Source organism: Callithrix jacchus, chromosome 10, assembly GCF_049354715.1.
Source record: "Callithrix jacchus isolate 240 chromosome 10, calJac240_pri, whole genome shotgun sequence".
Taxonomy (NCBI): domain Eukaryota; kingdom Metazoa; phylum Chordata; class Mammalia; order Primates; family Cebidae; genus Callithrix; species Callithrix jacchus.
Genome location: NC_133511.1, coordinates 92646350 through 92672850, shown reverse-complemented (window position 1 = coordinate 92672850; position 26501 = coordinate 92646350). Strand labels below are relative to the sequence as shown.

General features: G+C 40.4%; 1 protein-coding gene across 1 annotated transcript in view; it reads left to right on the top strand.

Moving 5' to 3' along the window:
* CCDC34 (coiled-coil domain containing 34) overlaps nt 1–26501 on the top strand; it is a 109363-nt gene that overhangs the window by 57375 nt on the left and 25487 nt on the right. Inside the window, exons 8-9 of the mRNA XM_078340776.1 lie at nt 10705–10779; nt 14397–14543. The gene's annotated coding sequence lies outside the window, so the exon portion shown is untranslated. The remainder of the gene's footprint in view (nt 1–10704; nt 10780–14396; nt 14544–26501) is intronic.

Here is a 26501-nt window from a genome sequence, read left to right as displayed (position 1 = left end):
GCATACAGTGACTACAGTGGGGTGGGCAGGTCCTGGCACCCACATGGGCACCAGCATCCTATGAGCCTGTGAAACCACTCCAAGTGGGCTTCCACTGTGGGCACTGGTGACTGTGGTGGCACCCAGAAGCTTGGAGACGCCAGGAACCACAGAGCCCCAAAGAGGATGTCACAGCCCTGGCTCAGGGAGCTCCTAGGTTTGGGCTCCCCAAAGTGCCACAGCTCTTCTCTCTTCTCTTCTTTTCATTGCCCACAACATGGCAAACTGGAGGGGTTAGTGTTGGAGGGGGCAGGCATGTTTCAGCCTTGTTTGTGTTACAGCTCTTCTCCCATCATTTAGTGGGTCCTGAGTTCTTGTGCGTCCAGGAAGAATGAGGTATGCAGGCAACTGGAGAGTAAGCAAAGTGAAGATACGCTTTATTGAGTGAAAGTACAGCTCTCAGGAGATCGGAAATGTGTAGCTCCTTTCCACAGGCAAGTCATCCCAGTGTCTGAGCAGCCCTCAGCTGGGAAGACACCTGGAGTGGGTAGCTCTTTTCTGCAGGCAGGTCATCCTGGTGTCTGTGCAACCCTCAGTGGAGAGGAGAGCTGGAGTGGGGAGTTCCTTTTCTCAGGCAGGTCATCCTGGCATCTGTGAAGCCCTCAGCAGAGAGGAGACCTGTGAGTTTATAGCTGTCAGTGGAGAGGATACCCACAGTGGATAGCTCCTCTCTGCAGGCAGGTTGTCCCCATCTGCCCAAGTCTGGCTGAGTCCTGGGGTTTTTATGGGCTTCATGAACGAAGAAGTGGACGAAGAGTGGACGAAGTGCCGGCTAATTGGTCCATGGGCAATCATGAACAGGCCTAGAGAAAGCACCATAGGTCTCACTCTGGTTTGTGGAACAGGTAGCCAAGCCCCCAGGCTTCAGGCTGTCCCTGGCTTGAAGGTGGGTTTCACAGGGACCTTCCCTTTTCTGCCCACAAGGCTGCCTGCCTCCTACTGCCATTCATGGTGCCCAGCCTATTCCTGCTGAGAGGCACTTGCAGGCTGGCGTCAAGCTACCCTCAGTGCCTCCTCAGCCTTCTTCCCATGCTTGTTGGTGTCCAAAGTTCAGAGGAAGCTGATTCAGCAGGGACTGGTGTGTCAGTGCCACCCTGAGCATGTGCATACCTGGCTGGGTCATGACAGCACCTGGGCTTAGCTACAACTTTGCTCCAAAATCAGAGCAGGCCCCAGGAGCAGGGAGAGCCCAGGCAGCAATAGCAGGCACTTCTGAGCCTGCAGGGGAAGCGGGGCTTCCTGGGCCTCAGAAAGCACAGAATGCCCAGGTCTGCAGTCGTGGCTGGATGGCTGCAGTTGCACCTGGCTGGGTTGGGGGCGGCAGGGGGGGCCTTGCCCCACCAACTTGGAAGGGGGCGGGGCTCCAACCTATTCCTGGCTCCTGCTGGCTCTGCAGAGTGCAGCCCCTGCTGGGCCTCCCCGACTACAGCCAGAGTCTTTGCAGTAGCCACTCCAGATGGGCTGCTGCTGCCATTAGTAGTGCTGAGTAGGGATGGGAGAATTTGGAATTCTGCCTGAGAATTGGTAACCACATACTCGTTCAAATGAAGAATTTAACTTTAAAGTAGTCCTTAACTGATAGTGTTTCCAAGTCATTGACAGAAGCAAAAACACAAATCTCTTCTGAAGGCAATCAGCTCAAAATTGAGCTGCAAAGAAGTACCCCAAAAGGAAAGTTCCAAGGAAAATCTGCAGCTCCTAGTTAGATGTCACAAAGTACATAAGGGTACAGTCAGGACTTTCACCTCCATCATGGAGTAAGAGGAACCAGGTTTACCATCCCACCCAAAAAAACTGAAAAAAAAAAAAAAAAAAAAGAAGAAGAAAGTACATGAAACAACAGTTCTTCAGACTTTGGACATCAGGTCACAATAGGCAGTGACCTCTGAGAGATGGGAAACAAGCCACGTGATCCCTAACATTGTTTCAGTTTACTGCCTGGAGGCCTGAGTTGAGGAAATGGAGCTGGAAGTCTGGGAAGATCAAGATGACTGGACATCACAGGGCACCATTACTGGCATGGGAAGAACTGCACAGAAAGAGGATTTCTAAAAATTTGCAGAGAGTCCCTCTCATGTTTTCAGCTAAGCACTATTCAGTGCATGCAGGCTAAGAAATTACCTGAGGCTAGGAAAGAGCCACCTGAAAAGATTACAAGACACAATCTCCAATGCTCACACAAGACTAGTAATTCTTTCTGCTTCCACTAGCTGGAGTCAAAAAGCTCCTGCTCATGTGGAGGAATATTACTTAGCAGTTAAAAAGAATGTGCTATAAACACACAGTGTTGAGTAGACCTCAGCATAATTGTGCTGAGTAAAAGAAACAGACTAAAAAGAATACATATTGTATGATTTCATTTATCATATTTTATTGACTACAAGTTCATCTATTCTGATAACAAACTGGTTTCTTAGAAACAGAAGTGTGGGGATGGGCAGGGAAGTTGTTGAGAGAGGATTCACCCAGGGCCAGGAGAAAATTTGGGTTCTAGCCATTATTTTGATTCTCGTGATGGTTAACAGATGTATACCTATGTCAAATTGTATCAGACTGAATACCTTAAATATGTATAGTTCATTCTAGGTCAGTTATATCTCAATAGTGCTATTTTAATGGTGTTATTAAAATTTTAAGAAAAATCACAAGAAAAGGAGACGCCACAAGTAAGGAACATAAAAACAGCAGATAAAATAATAAAAATTCCTTCTACAGAAAGGAACTTCCTTAGTTTATAAGGGGAACTACAAAACCTACAGCAAATATGGTTTATGATGAAATGTTGAAAGTATTTCCTTTAGGATCAAGGGAAAACAGGGAGATCAGCTATAACCTGAATAATGCACTGTGTATCCTGGCCAGTAGTCTCAACATAGAAAAATTAGATGCATTTCTATTTACCAGTAGCAATCAGTTAGTTGCCTTTGTACAATAACAAGGCAAAATACACAGTTCTAAGGAATATAGAACTCTTTATGAAGAAAATTATTAAATATTAATGAACACAGTGAAAATTATTAAATTGTTAATTGGACTAAATAATCTAAATTATATGAATTTTATATATAGATACCATAGTCTTGAGTAGAAAACTCAGTGTTATAAGATGCCTAGCATCTCTAGATTCACCCATAGATTCAATGTGATTCTAAGAATCCAAATGGGTTTGTGAGAAAATTGAAATGGTGATTTTAAAATGTATATGGAAGAAAAAAAGAGTCAGAAATCAGCAACAGACCAGAAACTTGTGAAGAAAAACAAGGGATAGGGGGTATTGCTTTACCAAGATTTAAGTCTCATCAGACAGCTATAATGATGAAGACATTGTATTGCCCCAGAGGTAGACAGCTGGATTTATGGGTCAGAATAGAGGATCTAGAAGCAAACCCACTCAGGCAGGCAGGCTTTAGTCATGATGAAGTCACTGCAGATCACCAAACAAAAGATGAACCATTAAATAAAAGGTGCTGGGATGGTCCATGTATATTAATAAAATAAATATCTCAACCTTGCACCATACATAAAATTCACTTTTTGGTGGATAAGAGATTTAAATGTGAAAGCATAAGCTTAGAGCTTTTAGAACACTAGGTAGTAGAATATAATCTTTTGATGCAGAAAGAGGCCTTAGACATTAAACAAGGAAAAAAATGCAAATCATAGAGAAAAAGATTGATAGTTTGATCATGTTACATAACTGCAGTTCATTAAGAAACACAATGAAATCAAAAGGCAAGCCATGAGGTGGGAGAGATGATATTTCAACTTATTTCCAAAGAATAGTACCCAGAAAATATTTAGGACTTCTATGAATATGTAAGATGTGGATACCCTAATAGGAAAATAGTCAAAATATAAATAGGCATTTCATGGATGAGGAAACACAGATGGCCCATAGCATAGGAAAATATGCTCTATCTCTTTATTACTGTGCAAATGTAAATTAAAACCACAACAAAATACCATGTAATAACAACAACTGGGAAAATGTTAAAAAGTTAGCAAGTCCATTGAACAATGTAACTTACATTTTCTGTTGGTGGTAGTATAAATGGAGAGTGTGCCATTGGAACATGATTTATCATTCCATTGAAGAGTTAAAATATACATGTGCTTCACAACCCAGCAATGTCACTCCTACGTATATGTCCTACGGCATTTTCTAATTTTTCTTAATTGGGGTCAGGTCACGCTGGTGAGTGAACCAGCATTGAAAAAAATGAATTAGAACAGGATATGACAGAGTTAAACAGAACAATGAAGAAACAGAAAATATCAGAATGCATTGCTGCAGTGTTTTGTTAATCTTTCGGTTGCTAATAGCCAAGTCTTATATTGTTCTGTTTATCCTTTGGCTGTGTTGTAAAATGTGTTTCTTATTGTGAGTTGCGATCGAAACATTTTGAAAGCCACCTCCCTAGAGAAATCTTCATATGCATCAGGACACAATACAGGAATGTCATAAATAATAGTATTTCTTATAATAACTAAAAGCTGAAAACAGCTCAAATATCCAACAATAGCAACATAATAAATACATCATGGATTAGTCATGTAATGGAATATTCTACAGATGAAAGAACCTTGTTGATCAGTCATGAAATGAAATACTCCACAGAAGTGAAAATAAAGAAACTACCGCTACATACACCCACGTGGATAAAACTCTGAAGCATAAGATTGAGAGAAAAAAAGGAGTCAGAGTATAATCACTATGATTCAATTTACATAAAATTTAAAACTAAGCAAAACTAAATGACACACTGCTCAAGTCTACATATACAGGTAGTAAAACTATAAAGAATGGCCAGTTTCCACTTGGGTGAGAGAGGGAGAGATACAACAAGGAGTTGCACAAGTGTGTTTGAAGGTATCAATAGTGCTCTCTTAACCTGGGTGATGGGTATACGGGTGCTTACATTTTCTTTATTATTTAATTTGAACAAATATGTTTATATTCTTTTCTATGCATAATATTTCACAATTCAAAATAATTAAGATAACTACAAGCAAGGGAGAAGTTATTTGATGGAATAAGGTCCTTAAGGCAGTCCATTGGGATAAGCTTCATAATACAAGCAAGGGGACATTTCTTGAACAGAAAGAAGGGCAACTACTTTTCTCAGAGCAGAGCAAGAAGATGCAAGGATGAGAACCAGATGAAGGAATGCTTTCAGGTCTGTGTATGGAGTAGGAAGATATGGCGAGAAGCAAATTGAGGGAATTCAAGTCTGATGGGACTGTCTTTTTCAAGAAAATGGGGTGGTCTGCTGAGAATGAGGAATAGGTTGGGTAGGAGGCATGAGGTGAGTAGTAGAGGTTTTTTTTTTTTCTGAGACTGAGTCTTGCTCTGTCTTGCTCCCAGTCAGGCGCCAGGCTGGAGTGCAGTGGTGCAATCTCGGCTTCCTGCAATCTCTGCCTCCTGAGGGTTCAAGCCATTCTCCTGCCTCAGCCTCCCGAGTAGCTGAGACCACAGGCGTGCGCCACCACGCCCAGCTAACTTTTGAATTTTTTTTTTTTTGAGACGGAGTTTTGCTCTTGTTACCCAGGCTAGAGTGCAATTTCAGCTCTGCGCGATCTCGGCTCACCGCAACCTCCACCTCCTGGGTTCAGGCAATTCTCCTGCCTCAGCCTCCTGAGTAGCTGGCATTACAAGCACGTGCCACCATGCCCAGCTAATTTTTTGTATTTTTAATAGAGACGGGGTTTCACCATGTTGACCAGGATGGTCTCGATCTCGACCTCGTGATCCATCCGCCTCGGCCTCCCAAAGTGCTGGGATTACAGGCTTGAGCCACCGCGCGCGGCAGTAGTGGGGGCTTTAAAGAGTATTTCACAAAGTGGAGCAGGTCTGCCGTGGATAATACTTGGAGGTGATTTTCGTGGCTACCCGGGAAAAGTTGTTTTTAACTTAACAGTTACGAGATTTTAATGCATTTTTTTCATTTTAATAGTTTTTGTGTAATGTATATTTGTGAAAAGTGGCATGTCAAAATTAATATTTCATGGATGTTACAGTACTTACAAAGCAAAAGTGATGTTTAAAAGTTGAGATAAAGCTATTCAGTAAATATTAGTTCAGGTGCTACTTTAATATGGCAAAAATCCTGAAGGTGGAACTCAAAACTCCTAAAATTTGGGAAATTTTGATTTAAATAAGATAACCAACAGGATTGTGAAAAGAGAAGCACTATGGGTGAAAAGTCTGGTGAGTGGTGGTGAAGACCCAACTGCACCTAAAAGCACAGCTTTGCAGTGACTTAGACCTCAGTTTTTCTTTGAGAAACCCCTGTGCCTTCATAGCCCAATTGCCAGTAACTGCTAAACAAAATTGGATCTGCCAGAACCAAAATGGAAAATTGAATTTGCAATCAAGATAAACAAAATAAACTGGAGAATGAGAGGTATAGTTCATTCTTGAATTCAGTAGCTCCTGCTCCTCTTGTTGGATTTACTGCAATATGGGGGAAAATATATATGTATAATCACTGACAGCATCATAGTACAGTCATAAAGGTATGAACTCTGCTATGGAAACAAGTGAGAGTTGCCAACCAAGGGAGCTGGAGAGGACATTTTTGAGGTGACATTTCACTAGGTGGGCAGAGTCTATGAGAAACTCAGGAAAGTTGTATGATAGAAGCTCAGATACATGGAAAGGCATGATGAGTAGACAGTGCCTAAGAAGATCCAAAAGAAATTTCCTAACTCAGAGAAACCATTAGAAGTCTGCCTTGATACAGAGATGTTCTTCTAGTCATTAGAATCTTGCATTTTTACTCAAATTTAAAAATATCACTTTAAAACTGTAATACCGTTTCTGGGAGGTTTAAGGTAGGAAGCTATTATTATTGCTTAGGTTGGTTTGTTACCCAATCTAGACTGCAGGAATGGATCACTGAGTAAAAAGAACAGAACTTTTTATCAGAGTGGCCCAGTATCCAGAAACTGAGGTTGTCTGTAGGGTTCTAGGGGAACATCCCAGATAACCAGAGGTCATTGATTAATTAGAGGGAAATGAGCAGGTTCCCAGAGGGCTGACTCAATGAGGACCATTCACATATTCATTCACTAAATATTTGTTGAGTGTGCGCTAGTGCCAGGGGTGGTGTTGGGTGTCCAGAATTTGAATGAACAATACAGACATGCTCCCTACCCTCATGGAACTTACCTGGAAGAGACTCCTGTTAATTAGTGAATTAGTAACTGTTCATTCCTGCTTTTCCAAAGCTATTGAAAATGCCAGGATGAAAAGAGCTAAGAATTTAGAGTCAGTGCTAGATTTTGTTCACTGAAATAAGCCCTTCCTATATTCACTGTGTTGCTTGTTTAGGCTCTTCACAGAGCTAGCCAGTGAGGCTGTGGTATGCTCCTACATTTGGAAAAAGGCTTTCAAATTGCTACTTTCCTAGAAACATCTCAATTTGCTACTAATCCTAGGCATGCCTGTGGGAATGCTAGAATGCCTTCCTTGATGGCAATATCCACTGACTTTTTCTTAAATGTTTGTAAATATACACTGATTTGTTCATTCTTTGAACATACTCTGAATAATGAGCTGAAGGGAGAACTGGGTAAGCATGGAAAACACCATAATTAAGGGAAAGAAGGCTACAAAGTTCATCTTCGTTAGGTTCTTGAGATCTCAAGATTGTAACCAGTAGATGTTGATGAGTTCTTAACTTGGGGTCCTTGGAGTCCTGGAGGATCAGTGGACGCCCTTCAATGTGGTTCATAGATTTCCTGATATCGTATGCAAACATTTGTAAGTATGGCCTCATAACTCTCGTCTAATTTCTAAAGGGATCCCTTAAAAGTCAAGAATCACTTCTACAAATTCCTTGAAAGTGATTTCATGAAGGTAGAAAGGATAGTAGCATTTATGAGAATATTCATGGATAATTGCTATGGTGTGAATATCTCCTCCAAAACTCCTTTGAACTTTGATCCCTGATGTGGCAATTTTGTGAGATAGGGTCATTAAAAGGTGATTGGATCATGAGGGCTCTGCCATCATGAATGGATTAATCCATTCATAGATTAATGAATTAGTGGGTTAATGGGTTATCATGGGAGTGGGACTGGTGGCTTTATAAGAAGATGAATAGAGACTGGAGCTAGCCCTCTCAGCCCTCCCTGTCATGTGATGCCCTGTGCCACCCTGGGACTCTGCAGAGAGTCCCCACCAGTAAGAAGGCTCTCACCAGATATGGCCCCTCAAACTTGGACTTTTTAGCCTTCATAACTGTAAGAAATAAATTCTTTTTTAAAATAAATTACCCAATTTCAGTTATTCTGCTATAAGCCATAGAAAATGGACTGTGACAATGACTTTATGTAATTTTTATAGAATATGAGGCAGTGCAACAGACAACAGGGCCTAGGAATCAGCAGATCTGATCTTCAGCTCTAGTTTCCTGGTTACCAGCCATGTGACCTTGCACAAGTCTTGGTCCCATTTCAGCTTCAGTTTACCTACCTTTTCAATGGAGGAAACCATATTTCCACACTTCATGAGGCTTTGTTTTAAATGATCAGATGTATGTGAAAATGTTATTGAAACTTCAAGGCATTATCTAAAAGCAAGAGGCTTTAGATCACGTTTACTGTCGTACCTGTAGTTGGTGTATGTTCTTGGTCACTAGAGGGAGCTTTAGCATTCAGGGGAAGAATAAGCCAGTGATGCTTATTCTTGAAAACTTGAAGCTTCTATGAGGAATTAATTCTTTAAAAAACTTGCATCTTATAAATATCCACATAGATTTTTTAGAAAATTCAGAGAAAGGTCTATAAAAGCAAGTATGACCACAGTTCCTTGTGACACAGATTTTCCCACCCATTAACCCACAGGATTCTTCCTTTTAAATTTATGATAAATTTGGCCTGTGGAAATTCCTAATGTATATGTAGAATCAATTTAACAGCAAGAAAAAGAAAGTAGAAAACACAACTTCCCAGAAGGCCATAGGAAAAAAGTAATTTTCCACTAGCAAGAATAATCCATTGTAAATTCTGTGGCACATGGCAATGCTGTTAGAGGATTTTTGTATCCAGACAGGATGGGGGACGTACATTGTCAAACGTTGGCTTTAGATGTCCTATTGGCACCTTCTGAAGTTCTTAACTGGTATGTTTTCCTTATGCTAGAGCTGGAGTGAGAGGAATCTTACTCATTTAAAAGAGCTTGACTGTTACATCAGAGGACCTCAGGATGGTCTGAAGGAGGAGGTAGGATAGAATGAAAGATACTGAACTTAGGCTGGGTGGTGGTGCATATTTGTAATCCCAGAACTTTGGGAGGCTGAGGCAGGTGGATTACTTTGGGTCAGGAGTTTGAGACCAGCTTAGCCAAGCTGGTGAAACCTTGTCTCTACTAAAAATACAAAAATTAGCTGGGCGTGGTGGTGTGCCCCTGCAATCCCAGCTCCTTGGGAGGCCAAGGCAGTAGAATCGCTTGAACCTGGAAGGTGGAGATTGCAGTGAGCCAAGATCGCATCACTGCACTGCAGCCTGGGTGACAGAATGAGACTCCATCTTTAAAAAGAAACAACTGGACTTGTATTTTAGGGAATCAGAATGTCATTGACACATTGTGTATTTTGGAGACAACATTTGTCCCCCTTTGGGGCCTCAGTTTTTCTCTCTGATTCTAACCAATACCCTATCCCGTGTACTCCACATGTATACACTCATGGTCTGGTGGGCATCCCTCATCAAATATGGGACATTAAGAGTTTAGACTCATGCCCCAGATCGTGAAAGACAATGTTTTGCGGGAGCACAAAGCTCCTAGATTTATCTGATTTTCAAACCAAGTGTATTTGGAGAAGTGGAGTCTTGATATATCTCCTTATGGCCCTTCAGGTTGTGTTTTCATTCTGCAGTACAACAAATGCTTGCCAAAAAACAGTAAACATCATTTTTTATATACATTTGCAAGAATCAATGTAAAAACTTAATTGCTAATGTTCGTTAGCAAAACTGGCCAATGAAATTGTCAAGCGCTGATCTGTCAAGTTTCCTTGATTCTAAGATATTCTCCCATAAACCCTGCCCTCCTCAATGTAACTTTTTAAAAACAGGAACGTGTCTGTGTCTCATTTAAAGAAGGATTGACTACCCCTCCTGAAAAACTGTTATTAAATCTATGGTGTTTCCTACAGACAATGGCCTTTTTGAATTCAGGAAGTAGTTTTGGAAATACTTTATATTCGTTTTGTATATTTCTTATACGTGGAGTTTTGATAAGCTCTCTTTTACTACCACATTCAAGCTCTAGCTTGCACTGCAGCTATTGGTGTCTCCAAAGTCATCCCAGCAGGAAAGGATTTCTCTCTGTTGACAAAGGCAGGAGATTGAAGGTTATAAAGGATGAATGAAGCCCTGCTAGGCTTGTTCAATGCAGTTTATGAAAAACAGCTGCCTTTTTTGTGTGTGTCAATGCACTTGTTTAAGGCTTTCCTCTCCTTCCCCTGAAGTCTGAAAACTATCCAAGATTAATCAGCTGACTTGGGTCAGAACAAGCCAGAGGTTCTACTAGCCCATGTAAAGAATGGCTGTACCATGTTAGCAATAGGAAATTTTCTAGAACAAGACAAACTGATTGATCAATGATTCCATCAATGATTATAGACCAAGCAATTTTCTCCTCTTTTTGTTTTCCAGAGGCTGTTTCTTCTTAAAGCTTTCAAGTGGTGTATAAGTCCCTTTATGCTGCCGTAAAGGAATATCCAAGACTGGGTAAGCCAACACTGGGTGCTAAACCAGCTCTCTTGTGAACTCATAGAAAACTCACTCATTACTGCAAGGACAGCAGCAGCAAGTCATTCATGAGGCATCCACCTCCATGACTCAACCATCTCCCACTAGGCCCACCTCCAACATTGGAGGCCACATTTCAACATGTGATCTGGAGGGGACAAGCATCCAACCCATATCAGGTGGGGAAGATCTGGAGGCGGGCAGCAGAATCATTGTCACCCAGTTTAGGACTTCTCACATTTTAGTGTACATGGAAATCACTGGAGTTCTTGTCAAAATGCAGATTCTGATTCAGTAGGTCTGGGAGTGAGGTCGGTGGATAGAAGAGCTGAGATTCAGCATTGCTAAACCATTCCCAGGTGATCCAGTGTGGCTGGTCTTTGGACCACACTGAGTAGCAAGGCCTTAAATAATTTTTATGTCTTGCGTTTCCTGTTTCAAGCCGATGCAGGATGTTAGTAGGATGAGGAATACATTTTATGATCCAATCCTCCAATCTGTCGGAAATGAAGAATGAATAAATAATGATTGCAAAGCACATGAAAAATCATGAGGTCACAGATTCCGTCTTCTGAATTAACACTTCAGGCAGATCTGGTTTTTCTCATGAGATTGCAAAGCAACTGTTTATTTGAGCTGCCTCATCTCACCTTGCCTCAGCCTACCCCTCCTCCCCTCCCCTCCCCTCCCCTTCCCTTCTCTTCCCTTCTTTTCTCATTCCCTTCTCCCCTCCCCTCCCCCACTTCATTCTCCCCCTCCCCTCCCCATCTCCCCTCCCTTTCTTTCCCTTCCTTTTCCTCCCCTCCGCTCCTCTCCCATCTCCCCTCCCTTACCTTTCCTTCCCCTCCCTTCCCTTCCCTCCCCTCCCCTCCCTTCCCTCTTTCTCTTCCTTCCCCTCTTGCTCTGTTGCCCAGGCTGTTGTGCAATGGTGACATCTTGGCTCACTCACTGCAGCTTCTGGCTCCCAGTTCAAGAGATTCTCATGCCTCAGCCTCCTGAGTAGCTGGGATTACAGGTGTATGCCACCACACCCGGCTAATTTTTGTATTTTTAGTAGAGACAGCGTTTTGCCATGTTGGCCATGCTGGTCTCAAACTCATGACCTCAAGTAATCCACCCTCCTTGGCCTCCCAAAGTGCTGGGGTTACAGGCATGAGCCACCATACCCAGCCTATTTGAGGTTATTTTTCATTGTCAGGCATCACGTTCTGTACTACATTTATGCAGGAACAAAATGGGACAGAATGAGAGTCTGTCTACCAATTCCTCTGGCTCTAAATAATCTGTATTCTTCATATTTCTCTTATTACCAGGAAGCAATTATTACTTATGCAAAGGGATTAAAAATTTCAGGTTTTTCTTGAATATTCTCTAGAGTGCTGCATTTTGGAATTGTTATGCAGTTTTTGAACCATTAATTTGGCTCATTTTATGTTGCTTTGGATCTGCTATTATGTTCACAATTTGTCTTATCTTGGTGAAACTGTAAGTTCATTATAGGTGGAGGTCATACCTTCTCCTTTATAGGACTAGAAGATTGGAAGTGAACTTTAAACTCATTGAGTCTCGTTTCCTCTTTAATATTTGAATTTCTACAAGCCAGACTCTGCTTAAAATACAGTGGGTGATGGGGATCTTACTACTTTATATTCTAACCTTTGAACAGCTCTAAGTGTGAGAAATCTTTTCTGTTATTGAATTTAGAGTTGTCTCCCTGTGGCTTTTGTCCATTAGCCCGGTTTTATTGACTTGGAGCAAGTCTTTTGTCTTGAATAGACTGTGGACACTTAATGCATATTGCTGGATAATGACTTGTTCAGGCCCAGGACTTGGGGTTTTCTCTGCCTTTGGCAATTCCCCATGCAGCAGCGTAGCCTTTAACTCCTGAGCTGAGGAATAAACCTGGGGCAAGGTCCAAAGCTGCACTGCCAGAAATTGCCTGAACCAGGGTGAAGTAAAATAGTCACTGCTCATAAGGACTTTACCCTGCTTGATTACAGGGGTTTACCATTTCCTGTATTTCTTTATTACACCCAGCCTGACTTAAGTCTTAAATTAAATGGAGGATAAAGATTCATGATTACTCATGAATTTTCACACAACCAGATCATTCAATAGGAATCTTTAAAATGGCATCAATTTAAAAAATATTTGTTTCTTCTTTAGTCCTTACCTAATGCAAAATTATGAAACTGGCAAAGTTGGACTTTGGTCCTCCTTTCCTATCCCTCTTTTAGAACCTTTCCATCCTTCCTATTTTATGCTCTATGGGTGATCTGATCTCCAGGGATTCTCTCTTGCAGTATCATCTATTCCTTAGACTATACATTTCCTCTTTCCTTATCAACACTTCTCTTTCCTCTGTCTGATTCTGTCAGCAGCTGACTTTATGCAATGGGACCTTGGTTGTTAATGGGTTTTCTCCCCTTAACAAATGCTTCATAATGTGTAAGATAGCTCTTGCTTTATCTGTCTACCTCATTGTCATAATCCCTTAATCCTGTCAAACATGTGTTTCCAGATGACCCTTACAGAATGGCTTTATAGTGAGGGAGGATAGATACCGTGTTAAGATCATGGATGAAAAAGTGTTTTGGTCTGTGTGTCCTCAATACAAGTTTGCATCATGCATCTCCCTCATTATATAGTACTAGTCTCTATAAACAACAATAATAACAGCTCTTATTACATGCAATTATTAATTATAGCTACTTGCTATGTTCCGGGTACTGTGTCCAGGGCTTAACAGATTTCTCATTTAATGTTTACAACAATCCTGCCATGTAGGAAGAATTATTCTCATTTTACAGCAAACTGAAGTTTATAAGGGAAATGGTTGTGCTTTAGTCAGGAGTAGGCTGAGGTGGCCTTCTGGTGCAGCATGACTCAGCGGATTTGGAGTGCAGGTGCACAACTCTGCACATTATGTAACCACACCACGTGAGGTGCATTAGGTGATCACCTATGTGAGCTCCTGCTTGGCTCAGAACCACTATTATCTGTAAAATGTATAACTACCCTGCTGACACTGTACATACAGCTTGTGCCCAGGCTCATTTGCGCCCAGAGAGAGAGAGTAAAGCCATGTCAAAACTGTTTGCATTTCCTCAAGTGGTTTTCCAGCTACCTGCCACTTGCCCACCAACTTCCCTCATATCTCAGTTAGAACCTGACAGAGAGGTTAGATAATTTGCTAATCATCACACAACTGCTAGGATGCAGAGACAGGGTTCAAACCAAGATCTGTCTTACTGAAGCCCCTGTGGCCTTTTATTCTCTCCAAAGAGCAGAAACCTAGGATTAGTGAGATTCCTTAGACAAGCTCTGCTTTGTCCACTTGGAATGTGACCTTCCTACTCATCTAAGTGTGAAAAAACTACCACCTTGCTCTTCCCTGTTCTCTCAGCTCTCACCTCTCCCAGTTTTCTATGCTGAGAAAACCTTCTTCTGGCTTCTGCATGTAAAAGAATAACAAGAATTTGTTATTTAATTATAAGGATTTATTATGAAATGGGAGGAGGAATATTAACAAATCCCATCTGGGGCAAATTAAAAAGAACTGTGTTCCTGAGTGTATGTGGTTTTTCTTTTTTCAGGAGAGGAATAGTTTCATCAACTCTTTGGTGTAGGAAACATGGCATGACTCCATGGGAGCTGGGTGACTGAGATATCTCTGTGCTGAGAAGGCAAGATGGGTTCATTACCTTTAATGACCAAGGCTCTACAGTGTCAGCCTTGAACAGGTGGAATTGTTTCTGTGCCTAGATTTGTCACATTTTTCTTAAAGGGCATTCCTATGAAAGTTTTTTGGAGGGACAGAGGGAATAAAAAGATGCCAAAATGCTGCTTTCAGGATAAACACATCAGTTTGCAAAAATTCATAGAGTTTCCCAGGGTGGCCACCCACAGAGGAGGCAACATCTGGTGGCCATGCTATCACAACAGGGAGAGCAGTGCTTGGGCACAGGACAAAACAAAACATTCCTTATAACTGGATGAAATACACGTAGTTAGACTGGAGCCATGAGGCAACAGACCTCTGCAGGTCCAGAAAGTGCTGAGCTGAGAAAGGTCACAGGACCCTATGTGCAATCACACTTATCCTATGACGCCTTAGCAATTTTGAAACAGACTTATACATCAATCAGAAAAATATGAATCTCCAGAGAGATTGTTGCATGTTTTTAGAGCACAAGTAGAATAAATTTATATTTTTAAGATGAATAAGGAAATATCTTCATTCTTTAAAATGTGTTTAGTCGAGGCCCTGTACCTTAGGAAAGACAATTTCCCTTTATTCATTCATCAAATGTTTATTAAGTACCCCCCTTGTGCTGAGCTCTGTGCTATGTGCTTGAGATACAAAGAGGAATGAGAGACTGTCTCTACCCTCAGGAAGCTCATAGACTAGCAGAAACTGAAATCTAAATGTGCTTCTAGGAACCTTGGGGAGGGCACCTAACCAGCCTGTAGGCATCCATGAAAGCTGCCTGGAGGAGGTATCATTTCAGCTGGCTCTTGCAGCATAGTCAGGAGTTATCCTCCAGAAATCTATATTTGCATAATATTCCACTGCCATGTTCTAAGGGAAGAGATGAAATGACAAAGTAGATATTGTTGGATGTGGGTATTGGAAGGTAGTAAGTAAATAATAGGAACTGAAACATTCAAACTGGAATGTTTGAGGGAGGGTGTCAGACAGTGCAGGTTCTGACTTTGGATCACTGAGGTTGGGATCTCTACTACCTCTAGGTGTGTGAACCCCAGTAAACTGTTTAACATTTCTAAAGATTCAGTTTCTCACAGGGTTTTCAGGTTTCCGGTACTTTGCTCAGGGCCTCACATATTTAACTGTTAATAAGTAAATGTCAGCTTTTACTATTAGTGTTGTTATTATCATCAGTGATTCCTTTTATGATTTTCCTTCTAAGCTCCCTGAAATTCCTCTCCTTGGTTATTTCCCCAAAAGAAAAATAGGGGAACAGGGTAAAAAAGAAACCTAAGAGATTTTTTTTAAATGAGGATATTATGGTGATCTCAGAGTCAGTGGACTAAAAAGAGTATCTTCCAAAGAACGGGAACACTATGCTCTTTTCTCCATCCTGTCACTAATGTTGCTTTCAGCCCCCTGGTCTCTGCTCAGAAAGGCAAAAGCATTAGAGACATGCAGTTATAAAAATAATTAAGGCTGGGTGTGGTGGCTCATGGCCGTAATCCCATCATTTTGGGATTCTGAGGCAGGGGGATCACTGGAGATCAGGATTTTGAGACCAGCCTGGCCAAGATAGCAAAACCCCATCTCTACTAAAAATACAAAAAATAGCCTGGTGTGGCAGTGCATGCCTGTAGTTCCATCTATTCAGGAGGCTGAGGCAGGAGAATCGCTTGAACCCAGGAGGCAGAGGTTGCAATGAGCTGAGATTATGCCATGATACTGTAGTCTGGGTGACAGAGTGACACTCTCAAATAATTAATTAAGTAAAAAATAAAAATAAAATATAATTAAGACAACTTCTAGGTCTGCTGGGATCAGGTAATCTCAACCCCTCCTATTGTAAAATTCATTTTAAAAAAGTACTAGTAAGATAAGTGAAATTCCCAGAGACAGGGAAAAAAAAAAAAGAACAAGAGGGCATAAAACTAACGGAGAAAGGGTGTGAGTTGAGCTGATGCTGTGGCTACAAGTGTCAAAGGGAGATGAGGCTGCGGGCCTCCTGCGGTGAAAGGTTGAAACTTAGACCAGTCATGGAGAAGGGTTATGTCTTTACTACAGGGTTCTAGAAAACAATCTACCATCCATACAGGAAGATGACAAGGAAGAGAGGCCTACATCACAGGGGTTTGGGGCTTGAATTTAAACCATGTGTGCAGTCCTAGAACCACATGTCACATTTCCCCAGCTGGGGAGTTAATATGAAAGGTGGCTAAGGCCAGTGATGTCCCAGGAAGTGATAACTTTGGAGTATCTTACAGAAGCAACTCTGAGAAATAGATTTTAAGACAAAGATTATTTTACTTGTCTAAGGCAGTTCACCACTTGCATGTACTTGTATATGACCTGAAATATATTTAAAGCAGAAATCAATCAAGTGAAGAGAAATTTAAAAACCTATAGACAGTGAGTTATAAAAAACATCTCTTGACCAGGCATGGTGGCTCACGCCTGTAATCCCAGCACTTTAGGAGGCCGAGGTGGGTGGATCATGAGGTCAAGAGATCGAGAGCATCCTCGCCAACATGGTGAAACCCGTCTCTACTAAAAGTACAAAAAATTAGCCGGGTGTGGTTGTGCGTGCCTGTAGTCCCAGCTACTCAGGAGGCTGAGGGAGGATAATTGCTTGAACCCGGAAAACGAAAGTTGCAGTGAGCTGGGATCGCACCACTGCACTCCAGCCTGGCGATAGAGTGAGACTCTGTCTCAAAAAAAAAAAAAAAAAAAACTCTCTTAGTGATTGATGGAGAAAAAAATTATAAAACAATAGGTATGTTAAATATCTGAATAACCAAATTAACTAGCTTAATCTAGTCTACACATGGAAAACCCAACAACTGATTGCTTGCTAGGCCATAAAGAAAATCTCATCAAATACCAAAGACTCAGTAACATATATGACTTATCCTCTGACCAACATCTAATAAAATATAAACTTGAGACACTTGAAATTACTTTATACATTTGAAAATTAAAAAGATATTTCTAAAGACTATTTGGTCAATGCAGCATTTGGAATTGTATGTTATGCTGCAATAATACAAAAACTGAAAATACCTTAATATTTTAAAACATGAAGGTTTATTTCCCACTCATGGTACATTTCCAACCTAAGTCAGCTGGGAGCTCCCTTCCACATTTTCTTATGTTGGGACCCAAGCTAATGGAGACTCCATCACCTGGTATATTGGCAGTTGCAGTGGTGGAATGAACACACATCACTTCCACTCCTATTCCATTGACCAAAGCATGCTCATTGGCATAGCTGACTTCAAGAGGATGGACACCTGGCCAGAAAGAGGAGAACTGGACAGGTCAATGACCAGTACTAGTGATTATCACAAAGGGAAAAATTTATGAAAATAAGGAGATATTTATACTTTAAAAATAATAAAATGAAACACATTAAAATTTGTGGGATGGTGCCAGGCACGTGGTTCACACCTGTAATTCCAGCACTTTGGGAGGCCAAGGTGGGTGGATCACTTGAGATCAGGAGTTAGAGACCAGCCTGGCCGACATGGTGACGCCCTGTCTCTACTAAAAATACAAAACATTAGCTGGGTGTGATGGCACATGCCTGTAGTGCCACTTGGGAGGCTGAGGCAGGAGAATCCTTTGAGCCTGGGAGGTGGAGGTTGCAGCAAGCTGAGATCGCATCACTGCATTCCAGCCTTGGCGACAGAGACTCAATCTCAAAAAAACAAAAAAAATCACAAAACCCAAAAACTTGTGTGATGTAGCTAAAGCAATGCTTAGAGTAAAATTTACAGTCTTAGATAATTATATAGAAAAAGAGATTTTGAATTAAGGAGCTAACCATCTAACCCAAGGAAATTAAGTGTCCCAGGAATAGTAGGAAGAAAAAAAAAAAACTGTGAAAAGTAAGAGATGCATTAATGACACAGTCTTAGTAAACAAAATACAATTTAAAGAATCAGACAAAACAAAAGTGCTGTCTTCTTGGTTTCTTTGGAAGCAGACTCTGAGAGGAAGACGAATGTGTACTTGACCCGTGAAGGAAAAGCTCCCTAGAGAGGGAGCAGTGAAAACTGGCCAGGGAAAAAGAAAGTAGGCAAGTGTACCACTTCAGGCCAGCTTTCAGGGAGAACAGCTCCAGTCTGATCCCACAATGGGTTTCTGCAGTGTGAAGTACACTCAGAGTTCTTTCTCTCGGGGCTTCTATACTCCCACAGCTGTTAGTTATTGGCTAAGGGCTATCTGGAGTGGATGTGAATTCCTAGACACTTTGGTGTCCCTGTATAAGTAGGCAAAGTGGCTCTAATGGCCTGAGGACAGTCTTCTGAAAAAAAAGTTTTAGGGGCTGGCCATGGGAAGGGAAGCCACCCTGAATCTGGAAGAGGAATAAAAGAGCCCTAGGGAATGTGGATGGAACAAAGGCAGTGTCACTCTAATTGAATCTTTGAAAAAAAACTAATAGACCAACATTTAGCAAAACTTTTTGAAAAAAACATCAGCATTGACAAACAATATTAGAAACAAAAAAGGGGTCATAACTGCAGATGCCATACAGATGAAAAAGAAGATAATATGACACCAATAAATTTGAAAAGATGGAAATGATCAATGTCCAAGGAAAATATGATTTATCAAAACTACCTCAAGAAGAAATTGAAGCAGGAGTACAGCCTTAACCATTAAAGAAATGGAAGCAACTGTTAAAAAGCTTACTCTTGCTCCCCACATAGGCCCAGATGAGTTTGGCTGAGCGTTCAAGGAACAGATAATCTCATGTTGGTGTCAATTTAACTGAAGAATAGAAAACAAAGGAATATTCCCCAATTCAGACGAGTATAAAAAAAATGGAGATTGCAAATCAACCTTACTTATGAATGTATATGTATAACTAAACAAAAGATCAGAAACTTAATATGTATATTAAAATTAAATTCATCATAGGAATGCACAGATAGATTTATGTTAAAAAGATTAAAGGAGAAGAGCCATATGATTATCTCAATGCATTTGATAAAACTCAATACCTATTCAAGATTAGAAAACCCTCTTAACCAAACTCTCGCAAAGCAGGAATAAAAGGAATCCTTCTAAATGAAAGATATCTACTAAAAACGTACAGCAAATGGTTTTTTTTTACTTTTACATTTTCTTTTTTTCTTCAACTTTTATTTTAGACACAAGGATACATGTGCAGGTTTGCTACATGGGCATATTGTACCCAGGTAGTGAGCATAGTACCCAATAGGTAGTTTTTGACCCATTCCATGCTTCCTCCCTCCCACCTCTGGTAGTCCACAGGGTCTGCTGTTTCCATGTTGATGTCTATGTGTGGTCAATGGTTAGCGCCTCCTTATAAATGAGAACATAGGGTATTTCATTTTCTGTTCCTGCATTAATTCACTTAGGATTATGACCTCCAGATCCATCTATGTTGCTGTAAAGGACATGATTTTATTCCTTTTGTGGTACAGCAGTCATCTTTAAGAATGAAATGTTAAAATCTTTTCTCTAAAACAAGGAACAAAACAAAGATTCCTTATGTCAATGGGAAAAAGAAAGTAAAAAATAAGAAGAAAAAAAAAACTATCATTATTCACATGTAATCGCAATAAAAAACCCAAGAACTTCTATAAACTATTAGAACCAATAAAGCTCAGCAAGATTTCTGGATAAGTTATTAATATACAAACTTTATTTGAATTTTCATAAAACAATTAGAAAAAATCTTATAAAATATATCATCATATTAGCATAAAAATTAGTACATTTGAGAATATGTGTGAAATAATATATAAGACTTTTATGGCTAAATTGTATTTTTAGAAATTTTTCTCAAAAATTTTTAAGAAAACCCAAAGAAATGAAGGAACATACTATGTTTGTTAAATGTGATGATTTAGTATCAAGTAGATACCAGTTCCACCTCCAAATTGCCTTGCAGATTATGACAAAAAGCTCAATAGGGTTTTTCTTAGAACTTAATCAAGTGATCCTAAAATCGATATAAAAGTGCAAAGGTTAATATCAAAAAGAAGAGAGATAAAATGGAGGGGTAAGGGTATCGGAATTCTCCTACCAAATATAAACTTATTACAAAGCCATAGTAATTAAGATTGTGGATATCATAACAGGAATAGAAGGAACAGAGCTCAGAAGATAACCTGCACAGATATGTAAACTTGACATACAAAAATGTGGCATTACCAACGTGGAAAGGATGGAGGTAGTGGGAATAAGCGAGATTGGGAAAAATTGATTCTCCAGTGGGAAAAAAATAAATTAGATTGCTATCTCAGAATTTAACCCAAAATAAGTTACAGATAATTTATAAATCTAAACATAAAAATTGAATATTTAAACCTCATAGAAAAAAATGCGAACGATCCAAGATGGCCAATCGCTAACATCCCGGGATTGCAGCTCTCAGGGAAGGCGCGGAGAACTAGAGGACGCCACACTTTCAGACAAAGTCTGGTCGCTCACGAAGCAGAAGATCCCCCAGTGGTGGAAACACAGGAGTCGCCAGCGCGACTCTCGTGGTCGGCGCAGCGGTTCCGCCGGCACCTCGACGCGGCAGCCCTCGGCGCAGAGTAAACGGGACCGGTTCCCCTTCTGACCGAGGTTTGGAGCCCCGGGAAGGCAGAGTCGCCTACTACGGAAACAAGAAGGAAGCCAGACAGGAGAATCCTGGGCAGAAAAGCACCATCAGTTTTAACGCCGCTGCTCTGGCCCTGGGAACTAACAACCTGGACGTCCACTCAAGAGACCTAATCTGAAAGTTGGTAATTTCAAAGACGACAGGAGGATAAATTTACAATGACGGGAAGAAACCAGCGTAAAAAAGCTGAGAATACTCAAAGTCAGAACGCCTCTCCCTCTAAAGATGATCACAGTTCCACATCAACAATGGAACAAGGCTTGATGGAGAACGAGCGCCTCCTGATGACAGAATCACTCTTCAAGGAATGGATAATAACAAACTTTGGTGAGTTAAAAGAACATGTTGTAGCCCAACGTAAAGAAACTAGGAACTTTGAAAAAAGGTTTGATGAAATCCTATTGAGAATAGACAACTTAGAGAGGAGTATGAGTGAATTAATGGAACTGAAGAATACAATACAGGAACTCCGAGAAGTATGCACAGGTTTAAACACTCGAATTGTTCAAGCAGAAAAAGGGATATCAGAGGTCAAAGTCCAACTTAATGAAATAAAACGTGAAGAAAAGATTAGAGAAAAAAGGATAAAAAGGAATGAGCAAAGTCTCCAAGAAATGTGGGACTATGTGAAAAGACCAAATTTACGTTTGATAGGTGTACCTGAATGCGACGGAGAGAATGAATCCAAGCTGGAAAATACCCTTCAGGATATTATTCAGGAAAATTTTCCTAAACTAGCAAAGTAGGTCAACATTCAACCCCAGGTAATACAGAGAACACCACAAAGATATTCCTTAAGAAGAGCAACCCCAAGGCACATAATCGTTAGATTCACCAGGGTTGAAACGAAGGAGAGGATACTAAGGGCAGCCAGAGAGAAAGGTCAGATTACCCACAAAGGCAAGCCTATCAGACTTGCAGCAGATCTCTCGGCAGAAACTCTACAGGCCAGAAGAGAGTGGAGGCCAATATTCAACATCCTCAAAGAACAGAACCTTCAGCCCAGAATTTCATATCCAGCCAAACTAAGCTTCACAACTGAAGGAAAAATAAAATCTTTTATGAACAAGCAAGAACTCAGAGATTTTATTACCACCAGGCCTGCTTTACAAGAGCTTCTGAAAGAAGCATTACACACAGAAAGAAACAACCAGTATTAGCCTTTCTAAAAATACACCAAAAAGTAAAGAGCACCAACATAAAGAAGAATTTACACCAACAAATGGATAAAACAGCCAGTCAACATCAAATGGCAGTAACCCTAAATTTAAATTGACTAAATTCCCAATCAAAAGACACAACCAAAACCCAACGGCATGTGACATCCAGACCTGTTTCACATGCAAGGATACACAAAGACTCAAAACAAAGGGATGGAGAAAGATTTCCCAACCAAATGGAGAGCAAAAATAAATAATAATAAATAGCAGGAGTCGCAATTCTTGTATCGGATAAAATAGATTTTAAAGCAACAAAGATATAGTGGTAAAAGTATCAATGCAACAACAAGAGCTAACAATCCTAACACCTAGATACATAGAGACTTAGACACAATGAGACAGTAAATTAATAAGGATATCAAGGACTCGAACTCAGATCCGGAACAAGTAAACTTAATAAATATTTATAGAGCTCTCCACTTCAAATACACAAAATATTACATTCTTGTCAATACCACATCACACCTACCCATAAGTTTAAATGAAACATTGATTGGCCATTATTAATACCCAATTTTTTTCAAAATAAAGCAATATTTCCATTTACTCTCCCTCTTTCTCTTCCTCTTTCTTCCTCTCCTTTACTTATTCTTTTTTTTCTTTCCTTCTCTCAAAAAAAAAGAAATCAACTTGTAAACCTCTAGATCCAGGTTGGCAATGTCTCTTTCATTGCTTGATTTCCTTTCTTCCCTTCCCTCCCTCCCTCCCTCCCTCCCTCCCTCCCCGCTTCCTCCCTTCCTTCCTTCCTTCATCCCTTCCTTCCTCCCTACCATCCTTATTCCCTTCCTTCCTGCCTTCCTCCCCCCCCAAAAAAAAATGCAAAGAAATTATTTTTATTTTGAGGGTTTTAAAAAATTCATAAATGAGAGAACAGCTGAAATGATTGATAAGTGAGTTCATTAAAATAAAAACAAAACTTTTGGACAATAATAGCAATCACTGTTTGTGAGGACTAAATATATTAGTACATAGAGAGCAGTGAAGCTTTATTGTGACTGAACACACAGTAAATGCTTCTGGGTAATTGCTATGACTTCATGTATAGGTTATTTTCCTTCACAATAATTATAATAAAGCTTTTTTTGCAATGTATTTCTTTCCTCCTTCAGGGAGAAAACTGTACCTTCCAACTCTGCATCTAATGATGTAACTAAAGGAAGAGAATATTATCTGAAAAACATGTTTTCATGTTAATGAAAATGAGTGTTTTATCTTAGGCAAACCTGGCAGTGTTAATACAAGGATTTCTTTTATGAGAACAAGTCATCATTTGCATAAACTCTGTAGCTTGTGGTCTTTTCTTGGTAATGTTAACATGGAGCAAATTTCTCCTGGTGACTTGTTTTGTGTGCCCAAAAATGCAGCTACTGGCTTTTACAGGAATGTAACTGTTGGCAGGCCCCCAGCAGGTCTGACGCTGCCATATTGCTGGGGACTGAACTGGTTAGTGTGAAAACCAGGAGTCTTCTCTGTTTTCCTTTTTCATCCTGGAACATCATTTAACATTTTCATCTGGGCCCTTCTACATTTGTCTCTTGCAGGCTGCTGAAATAAATAAGTGAACTTCATTCCTGCTTCTATATTAGACTGCACCAAAATATTGGTATAATTAGAAGAGAAACATTTATAGAAGCTCTGGAGGTCCCATTATCAGACATTCATCATTCAAAAAATAAAAATCAGATGATTCTGAGTTAATGTTGATCATTGGAGGTGAAGGGTGGCCATTTATAAGAAAAAGTCTTTCCTCAAAATGATATTCTTTCTGGCCCTGTGGCCAAGTCCCTACCATTTTAAATGGCGATCTCTCTAAATCCAAGCTCTTCCACATTACAAATAAACGATTACACACACCTCTTAAGCAGCAGCAAGAGCTGTTTTTGCTTCAACCCATACCATAGTTCAGAAGGTCAGACATGACCACAATATCTCCTGTTATTTCAGAGCTCACATGTGTTTGCTTTGGCTCTATTTCCCTGGCATTTGGTTTCCGTTATTTTTCCATGGGTTTGGCTTGCAGGAATCAAAGAAACATTTTTTAAAATAAGCAAAGTTTGTAAAGATGAAATATTCTGAACTGGTGGTGACTGGACACAGTTGGAGGGAATGCAGGCCTCCCAGTTTATGTTCAGTAGCGCAGCCCTGACCCCAACATGACGAATGTGAATAATGGTGAGAGCAGAGGGCTGTCCCACTTGGCCAGACTGGCCAGCGCCTCCCTCCTTGCTCTCCATCCAGACTCCAGCGCAGCTCAGCTGTCTCAGTTCGGGGTACTTACTAAGACCAAAAGCTAAATACCTAGGAGAGCTGAGGGCCTCCCTTGATGAAACATTTTCTATTTCAGCCTCAGTTGCAGCTGATTGTTCTCAATGAAGAGACAGTGTGATTGTCTCCATTTCTGGGGCTGGTTTTGTTCCTGCTATTGGCTTTCTGAAGAATGTGTCTGGGAAATAGGCATTCATTCTATATAAAGCATGATTAAGAACACTACTGTGGGGCAGAGACCTGAAGGCCAGAAGTCATAAGCCGGTTGGTTTGATATGGGAGAAAAGGTGGTAGACCGGGTGGGGAGGAATGAAGTACAGTGGTTCCCAAGCTTGTCTGCACAATGGGATCACCTGGAGAGTTTTAGAAACTATGAATACCCATGTTCCACCTCAAAAGGTTGTGATTTAATTGGTCACCTGAAGTTAGGATGTTTTAAAAGATTCCTGGGTGATTTGGGAACCACTGATAATAGTGGTCAAGAGCACAAACTTTGATGTTGTGTAGCCCTGGTTTGAATCCCAGTCCCACCACTTATTAACCTTGTGACTTTGACTAAGGCATTAAAACTTTCTGAGCCTCAACTGTCTCATCTTTAATATGGGGATAATCTTTTCTCTTTTATGTGGTTCATATGAGCGTGAGTATAAAAATGCCGAGTTTTAAATACTAAAAATGTTGCATCAACAGTCAGTGAGCTGAGCAACAGTGCAAACTCTGACATTTCCTAGCTATACACTAGAGAAGCCATATGGTAGAATTGTTGCCAGTTTGGGTTTTAGAATCATACTGGCCTGGGTTTGAATCCTGGCTCCCCTCTTTGACCTTGGGCAAATGTCTTCACTTTTAAGTCTTCATTTTCCTAAGGGATAAAATAAAGATTTTTACCCTATAGGCTTAGTATGAAAGATTAACTTACATAGGGCATTTAGTGTTTAGGTTCAACAATATTAAATTACCTTTCCTGATAGGTTAAATGACAAAATATCAGTAATTTCATTTGGTCTTCACATGAGTCTTCAAAAATGTGAAGAGTCTTCAAAAACGTTAGTGGTTATGACTGTTACTACTATTAATCAGTATGACCCTGATGGAACTCTTTACTCTTTACTTCAGAGGGTCTCAGCTTCCCCAACCATAAAAAGGACACATTAAAATTCTGCCTCTTTCAACCAATTGCTAAAAAATTTAAGTGAGTTGATGTTTGTGTAATGACTTTGAAGAGTATAAAATATGAGAAAATCATGATAATTTAGAAAAAAATCTTTTTAGAGCCAGGCGCAGTGGCTCATGCCTGTAATCCCAACGTTTTGGGAGGTTGAGGCAGATGGATCACCTGAGGTCAGGAATTCGAGACCAGCCAGGCCAATATGGATGAACCCCATTTCTACTAAAAATATACACACACAAAAAAATGCTGGGTGTGGTTGCACACTCCTGTAATCCTAGTGACTCGGCAGGCTGAGGCACAAGAATGGCTTGAATCTGGGAGGCAGAGGTTGCAGTCAGCTGAGATAGTGCCACTGCACTCCAGCCTGGGCGACAGAGCAAGGCTCTGTATCAAAAAAAAAAAAAAGAAAAAAAGAAAAAGAAAAAGAAAAAGAAAAAAAAGAAAGAAAGAAAAGAAAAAGAAAAAAATCTTCTTAGGAACTAAGAAATTCATGTACATAGTGGTAAATATTCTGGGAAAGAAGGGTACAGCTGCGCAGTATTTGAAACTTGGGAAGGAAATTGAGTTACACAGAGGTTGGCCTTTGGGATTCAGACAGGAAATCATTTTTTAAGTCTACTCTGAGTTGAGCACCACTAAGCATTGTGGAGAACAGAAGGAGAGGGAAACCCATGGCTCCTGCCAAAGACAAACTTG